Source organism: Anolis sagrei, chromosome 1 (assembly GCF_037176765.1).
Source record: "Anolis sagrei isolate rAnoSag1 chromosome 1, rAnoSag1.mat, whole genome shotgun sequence".
Taxonomy (NCBI): Eukaryota; Metazoa; Chordata; class Lepidosauria; order Squamata; family Dactyloidae; genus Anolis; species Anolis sagrei.
Window position 1 is genome coordinate 296,717,094 of NC_090021.1, and position 9,039 is coordinate 296,726,132.

The window sequence follows — 9,039 nt, forward strand, 5'->3', positions numbered from 1 at the left end:
AGGATCCCCTGGATACCGAAATATGTGGATGATCAAGTCCCATTATATGCAAAGTAAAAAAAAAAGTCCTTCATATAAAATGGTAAAATCATTTTTTTTTTTTTTTGGAATTATGGGCGTGAGGATATTTTCAAGCCATGGATGGTTGAATCTGTGGAAACAGAAACCATTGATACAGAGAGCCAACTGTATTGTACTGGTTGCTTAGAACTTTCTGTTGCCACAAGTGAGAAAGTGAATCCATTACTCCATTCATGAACCTTTTGGGTGCTTAAGAACCAGTAACATATATATTACTGAGTGGTTGTCTAATGTTATTCGCTTTTTATTGAAATGAGAGCATTCTCGAGTAAGTTACACTATAACTTATATATATAAAAGACTCCTGACACCTTGAAGAAAATTTAGAAATGCACTGATGTGATTCTTATGCTTAACTTTTTAAAATGGTTGAAGGAGTGCCACAGTCTCTATTCACACAAAATTATTTTTCAGTCATTAACCTTCTGCCTTTAAAAAGTTACATTTCATATCTGATTGTGATTAATAAATTTTTCTTTGATATACTACCTCATAAATATTTTTGAGTTGGTAAATCACCTTCCTCCTATAACTTCAAACTATAAAAGCCAAATTTCCTTTGAAGCCTTGTGAATGATGGATAGATTCTATTTAAACTAAATTAATCTAGTCTTTATGAGAGGAAACATAAAAAAGTACTGACTTTAAATCTTCCCTGTCTCTGAACAGTTTATGAACATACCATGTTTGGAACCCTTTGAGAAACAGGGCAGAAGAATCCAATTTGTGTATCTCATGTCAAATGAACCCTCCTCCCCCCCAAAAAAAATCCACCACAAGACAGATGCTTTTGGGGAGGAGAGGGATGAAAAAGGTCATATAGATATTTTCTTTACATTTTTGACATCTATGTGAATTTGTCTGGTTGTCAAGCCTGTCTATTAATGTATTTTACATTATTAATTCTCCTGGTACTTCCTGGGACCATTCAGGTTCACACCCCCACCCTCAATTGAAGTTCTTTTTTTCATTTTAATTAGATTGACCTTTTAGTCCACTTGGCTGCCCTCAAAATGACTGATAATGACTGTTCTTTTGGAAGGAGTGAAGAAAGATGTGAGACAGCCACAAGGAAATAAAAAAAATGATACAGTGATTCTGGGTGATATAATGACATCATCGTTATTTTCATAGCCTCTAACACAAAGAAATACTAGGCTCTGCAAATTCTCCGAAGCTTTAATGATGAAGGGTTATTTCACATCTTCCTGAACGAACATTTTACAGCCCACTTGATGACTAATATCTTCACGAGATTGTTTTTTACTGTCCAGTAATGACTTGCTTTTCTCACACTTCCAGGGTTACAAATGGTAAACTTTAAGTAAAGCTGAAACAACCTACATAACTAATGGCAGCTAAGGGGCCATCACTTATTTTGACCAACTTTATACCCCCAAAAAGTCCATCAATGAAATGTTTAAGCTGGAAATGAAGTATAGAGCTTTCAATATATTCAAATTTCATCTCAGCTCAAATGTTAACTCAGCTGCAGATGGACTCTGATCGCTAAAACATGAATAATTTCTTAAGAGAAGGAAATGTGTAAAGAAAAGTTGACCCTTTGTAAGGTAGGATCCCCCGGTGGTGCAATGGGTTAAACCCTTGTGCTGGCAGGGCTGAAGACCAATAGGTTGGAGGTTCAAATGCGGGGAGAGCATGGATGAGTTCTTTCTGTCAGCTCCAGCTCCCCATGCGGGAACATGAAAGAAGCCTCCTATAAGGATGGTAAAACATCAAAACATCCGGGCATCCCCTGGGCAATGTCCATGCGGACAGCCAATTCTCTCATATCAGAAGCAACTTGCAGTTTCTCCTGACATCAAAAGAAGTCGTAAAGTACATGGATTTGATCCAGAATCTACCATCTATATGTCAAGGTTCTCTGTCAGTTTGAAAGAGGCTACAACTATACGAGGTGACTCTGCTGGATTTCTTGGGATTCCAGATTTTGAGATTCTGCCTTTTACACTGCTCCAAAGTTCACCTTGTTCAATGGGGATCACAGCTGTTCTGTATAGTAATTTATTTTTACTCCTTTTCTGGTTGCAAGATCCCAGATCAGGATACAACACCCTGCATCTTTAAAAAGGATTTTTAAAATCCTAAACTAAATAAAAGCATAATTTAATAAAATACAAATGTAATGACACATTCTGCAATCCTATGTCCACTTCAGAGGCAGTAAGGTACGTTCAAGTCATAGGAACACACTTTCAAGTAAACATAGGTAGAAGAGAACTGCCATTATCTATAACAATGGGTTCACACAAGATCAAGGTCTTGTCACCTGTGCGCCACCATTCAACAGGGCCAGATAGCCATTTCACATCCCATCTGCAACACTGCTCCGTTTCCCTTATGGTGTGCAATGGAGCAGAAGTCAACTGTAATGTATATGGTGTCATGAAATCAAGGGCTATTACTATTACTCATGAAACTGCCTGTTTTCTGCTTCACTAGTGCAGCAAACTAATTGAAATTAAGGGTATCTCAACATAAATTCTGCAGCGCTTGGGCTTCATTTTCTCTATTAACACTCGAATGAGCTAAAAATTCATTAGGTACTAACTGAATCATTCTAAACTCCTCTAAAACACTTAACAAGATTTGGAGATTTTACAGTGAAACTATCTGAGTAATATATGTTTCAAGGTATAAGGAATTTAGCTACATTCCTGCACAATTTCTCATGTTAAACGAAAGCTTCCTATTAAATGTGCATGCCCAAAGATATTATGAAAGATGGTTGAGACAATATAATAAGCCTTTTTTTCTTTTTTTAATTGACAGTAAATGTATTTATTTAGTTGTTTTTAGCAACTTGACACCATTCCAACAATCTCTTTACATCGGTTTGGGAGGTGGTCTTGGTGCAGTACCTGCAGGCCTGAACCTTGGAGGAGGGGTGCGGTCCTTCTGAGCCTCACGGGAACGGTTTCTCACCACCTTGCTGTGGATAGCACAGCTCACACAATAGTGAAGCTTCACATAGAGCTTGGGCAACACATAGGAGTCAAAGATGCTTGCTTTGGAGATGTCCCTGACAGCAGCTGCCTCTACAATATTTTGGATGACAAACTTCTTAATAGCTTATCCTTGGGGACACAGCGGGCACAGTTGGTACAACGTATAGGCTAGACATACCCACAGCCCTTCTTGGTGCGGCCATTGTTCCTTCTCTTCTTCGTCATTTCGATGCTGAGGAAGCGAAAGAGGTCTTTTTTTATTGACAAGTATGGCATTTTTTTCAGTAAACTGTAAATATTGGTATGCAAATGGATCTTGTTTTATCTTAAGGACTAACTGAGAGAACAAAGTTGGTAGCATCAGATTTCACCATCATGCTTCTTCATACTTTCTCAGATGCAGACTTTGGATGTATCAAGAGTAAAATTAAAGTACCAATTTTAACTGTATTGGCTCAATACTATGGAATTCTAGAATTTGTGGTTTGCTGAGCACTCTTTGGCAGAGAAGGTGTTTTACAAATGTATATTAAAATGCATTGTAATTGTATTTATTATATTTTAATTGTATTTTAACTTAACACACAGTATTATTTAAACAATAATAATTTTTGATTTTGCCTTTTTAAAAATTGATGTGTGTGGTTGTTAGCCACCTTAAGTATGCACAGAGAGAACATAAATAAAGTAAATAATAAATAATAAATAAGGCTAAAGACCTTGTGAAGTCACAATTCCCATGATTTCATAGCATTGAGCCATGGCAGATAAAGTGGTATCAACCCTCATTAATTCTAAGGTTCCCTTTGGGATTTAGGACACACTGTGGGCCCAGATCCCACACTTGTAGTTGTGGGGGGCATAGTGCCCCCCCCATTTCCCCCCTAAACTTACTGGACAAGCCTGTCTCCATCTGCAGGCCTTTCAAACAAAGCTCCTGTCACATCAAAATGACTTCCCCCTCCCTTTAAAAAAACTGGGAAACTGGGATGGTAGTTGGAATGGACTCAACTCTCAGGGTCATGGAAGGTGGTCCCAAGAGTCAATACCCACATGCCTAACACCTTCGATGGGCCAGACCTTTTTGAAATGTATATTATAGGTGTTTCTTTACCCAGAGTAAGGTAAGACAGTTTTTTGACATCTCAGGATAATCCAGAACCCATCGCAGGTTTTTAGCCCTGTCCAGAAGGACCCTTAGCCCCAACAGCTTACACTACAAATGTCATTTTTTCAGCTGGTCTCTAAGGCATACTGATATTCTAGACTAACACATTTGTGTCTTTGAATTAGATAGGAGAATATTTATAGTTTCTTGCAAAAGGATATTAGAGGCTTCATAAATATGAAGTTAGGTACAGTGCTGCCAGAGCAAGTCTCAAGAAAGGCATTTGGCAGGCCAAATAAAAGTATAAGAAGAAGGTTGAGGATCATTTTCCCATTTACATTTCAAGGCAGGTGTGGCAGGGGATTCAACAAATTACTTACTGTAAGTTAAACAATGACATTCCTGTTGATGGGGATGCCTCATTGGCAGAGGAGTTTAATAATGTTTTCACCTGCTTTGAAGTAGGTCCACCAGAGGTAGCTGGGATTCAGCCATTAGGCAATTGCAGCTCCCACCTCATCTTGGAGGAACATGAGGTGTGTTTTGAGGACTGAGAATCCTAGGAAGGCTGTTGGACTGGATGCTTAAATAATGAGGCTGACCAATTGGCCAGTGTATCTCCCGACATGAACCAGCCTGAGCTCTTTGATCTTTGGGGGAGGCCCTCCTTTCACCCCTGCCAGTTTCACAGGCTCGTCTTGTAGGTACAAGGGAGAGACCCTTCTCCTCTGTGCCCCCCCCCCCCCGACTCTGGAATTCATTGCCTGGCGAGATTAGGAAAGCCCCAACTTTAGAAATCTTTAAAAAGAATCTCAAGACCTGGCTCTGCCATTGTGCCTTTGGAGAGTAGCCACAATCTCTTATGCTATTGCTCCTTTCAACGTTTCTGTCCTAGGAGTACACTTCCCCCTTGTACGAAGGCCTGTTCACTACCCCACTTCTCTATGAGTTCTTCCTTGCAAATAATCTGCTCCTTTTATCTCACCCTGAGTTTTTGATCATTTTATTGTACATGCAGCACGCTCATTGTCATTATGATTGCTCATTGCATTCTTATGTTTTGTGTATATTGCTTATTGTTTTGTATTTTACTATGTTGTTGTTTGTGTTATGGTTTTATTTCATTGTATTTTATTTCATTGTAATTTTCTGTTTGGGCTTGGCTTCATGTAATCTGCCCCGAGTCCCCATTGGGGGAGATGGTGGTGGAGTATAAATAAAGATGATGATTGTGATGATGATTTACTGTGCTTTTAATCCCTTTTATCTCAATCTATTAGTCCATCTTGTTCGAAGGCCTCCATCTTTGTAACATTACCAAAAAAGTTCCCTACTGATAATTTTCAGGACTACAGACCAGTGGCACTAACTTCCATCATCATGAAGTGCCTGCAGCCATATCATTTCTTGCCTTTCGCATACATTGGATAAACATCAGTTTGCCTATAGAGCTAACAGATCGACAGAGGACGCCATAGCCATTACACTTCAAACTGCTCTGACCACCTGGAATGATGGGGAAACTATGGAGAATGCATTTTGCAGACATTAGTTCCACGTTGAACACAATCCTCCCGCATATACTGGTGTTTAAATTTATGGATCTTGGATTGTCATATTAAATCTGTTCTTGGATTATGGACTTTTTATCTGGACATTCTCAGAGGGTTAGATTAGGTAATCATACCTCTTCAGCTCTCACTCTCAACACTAGGATACCACAGGGCTGTGTGTTGAGTACTCTGCTTTATACTTTGTACACACATGACTGCACCTTGACCACCATAGCAATATCATTATCATTTTTGTGAATAATACAACAGTCGTAGGGCTTATCTCTGAAAGGGATGAGTCTGCCTATTGGGATGAGGTGGATTGGCTGCTCTTGTGGTGCAGGGACAATAATCTGGTTTTTAACATCAACTATGTTACAATATGAGCTTCTGTAGCAGAAAAAATGGGCCAGAAATTCAGCCTTTGATCATAAATGGAGACAAAGTGGAGCAGGTGGCCAGTTTTAAATTCCTGGGTATCATTGTTAAGGAGGTTCTGACCTGAGGCGCTCATACAGTAGCGTTGGTGAAGAATGCCCAGCAGAGACTGTACTGGGTTGTTGTAGGTTTTTTCGGGCTATATGGCCATATTCTAGAGGCATTCTCTCCTGACGTTTCGCCTGCATCTATGGCAAGCATCCTCAGAGGTGATGCTTGCCATAGATGCAGGCGAAACGTCAGGAGAGAATGCCTCTAGAACATGGCCATATAGCCTGAAAAAACCTACAACAACCCAGTGATTCCAGCCATGAAAGCCTTTGACAATACAGAGACTGTGCTATCTGAGACTTCTAAGGAACCAGCAAGTGAGTGAAAAACTGCTGGTGACTTTCTACCACTGTACTATAGGGGGTGTCCTAACCTATTGCATCTGCTCATGATTTGGTACATGCTCAATGGCAGATAGGACACTCCAAAGTGTAACTATTAATGCACAGAAAATTACCCTCTCCCCTCTTTGGAAGAACTTTATATGTCCTGCAGCCTTCAGAAGGCTCAGAACATTCTTAAGCATTCATTTGACCCAGCATATTCTTTTTACCATCTGGCAGACAGTACAGGGTGACAAAAACAAGGACAGGCTGAGAGATAGCTTTTATCCTAGAGTTTTAACTATGTTGAACTCCATGGTTTCGAATTGATGTGGCATTGGGGGCTGTGCAGTGTATTGGGGATAATGGATCATGACCTGTTAGGATTACTGACCATCAAGGTATAGATCAAGAACTGTTAGGATCACAATCTAATCGAGTTAGCAGAGTTTATTTGGTAATAGTTGATCGCTGGGCATTGTAGATATTTTATTTCTGTTTGATGCTTTCAGCAAGCAGAGTTATTTTAAAGATAACAAGTTTTGTTTACTGCTAAGTTTGTGTATTTAAAAATACAGACACACTTCTTGTCAAGCGTTAAAAACTTCAGTAACATTTCAGAGTTTGTATCTTGAACTTATAATCTTTAACAGTTTCTTCATAAACTAAGTTGCTTTCGACAGCTCTCTTTTATTTATTTCCTATATTTCTATCCCACCTTTCTCACCCCCGAGGAGGGACTTTCAAATAAAACACAAGTTTCAAATGTTTCTAACTTCCTAACATGAGCTTCTGCACTCTGACAGACTTCTATACTCAAACCCAATTCAAGGCACAACAACACTTCTCTTAACAGTCATTCCTCAACCAACATTTCCTACCTGTCATCCTGTTTACACCTGAACATCCTAAAGTGGCACTGAGTCAGTCACGTGTCCTGCAGCCCCACCCACTGCTTTGGAATAGAGAGATAAGGAAACTGAAAGTCAAATAAGACATATACTCCAGGTTATAAAATGACATGTTATAAAACAAACATCATATGGAGGAGGCTTGAGAAGGTAGCTTTTATCCTAGAGCTGTAACTATATTGAACTCCATGGTTTCGCATTGATGTGGCATTGGGGCCTGTGTAGTGGTGGTTGGAGTGTGGAGGGATGGGTGTGTTGTTTTGTAATGTGTGCTGGGGAAAGCATTTAATTTTGTTTTCTTTTGTTTTCTTTTTTTATGCTGGTTTTGGGGTCTTTTGGGGAGGAGATTGATATTCTCATGATTTTCTGGGCTAATTTAGCCCGGAAGACCACGGAAATTCTGTCTAGATTGCAGTCCAGACACCAGAGGTAGTGGGTTTATCCTACGCCTTTCAAGAAGGCATGGAATAAAACCACTAACAAATTAATTCACCACAAACTCCCACATTAAAGGAGCTATCTCGATGCGCCCTGGGTATGTTTCACCTGGGAAGGAGAAAGTTAAATGGTGACATGATAACCATGTTTACATATTTCAAAGAATGCTACATTCATGGAGGTGAACATTTGTTTTCTGCTGCTCTACAGACTAGGTCTGTGAACATTAGATTTAAACTGCAGGAAAAGAGATTCTATCTGAATATTACAAAGAAATTCCACATGATAAGAGCTGTTCAACATTGGATTATGCTGCATCACAGAGTGGTAGATTCTTTTTCACAAGTTTCTTAAACAAAAACCTTAAACACATATTGGGAGTACTTAGATTGTGTTTTTCTGCAACTCTCGGGGTTGAACTGGATGCCCATTGTGGTCTCTTGCAGCTTAATAATAATAATAATAATAATAATAATAATAATACACAGCAGACAAAGAGTCTGTACAAGAAAACTGCACTCCAAATCAGAGCTGACAGCTGGCACAACAAAGCCTTACATGGGCAGTTCCTTGAGAAGATTGAAGGAAAAGTTGACAAGGAGAAGACCTGGTTATGGCTCATGAATGGAACCCTGAAGAAGGAGACAGAAGGCCTGATTCTTGCAGCCCAGGAGCAAGCCATCAGAACCAGTGCAATTAAGGCCAGGATTGAAAAATCAACGGATGACCCAAAATGCAGACTGTGCAAGGAAGCTGATGAAACCATGGATCATATCTTCAGCTGTTGCAAGAAAATTGCACAGACGGACTACAAACAAAGACACAACTCTGTGGCCCAGATGATTCACTGGAACTTATGTCACAAGTACCACCTACCAGCAGCAAGCCATCGGCTTAGGAAGCAACAAAGAATTGGTGGGATCATAAACCCGCAAATGTCGTGGAAAATGAACATGCAAAAATACTGTGGGACTTTCAAATCCAGACTGACAAAGTTTTGGAACACAATACACCAGACATCACAATTGTGGAAGAGAAAAAAAGTCTGGATTATTGATGTCGCCATACCGGCTGACAGTCGCATTGAGGAAAAACAACAGGAAAAACTCAGCCATTATCAAGACCTCAAAATCGAACTGCAAAGGCTCTGGTATAAACCAGTACAGG

The 9,039-nt window shown here is 39.7% G+C and overlaps 1 pseudogene; it reads right to left on the bottom strand.

Annotated features, from left to right (window-relative positions):
* Positions 1-2,903: 2,903 nt before the first annotated feature.
* On the bottom strand, positions 2,904-3,282 carry LOC132761828 (small ribosomal subunit protein eS26 pseudogene; annotated as a pseudogene).
* Between the last annotated feature and the right edge of the window lie 5,757 nt (positions 3,283-9,039).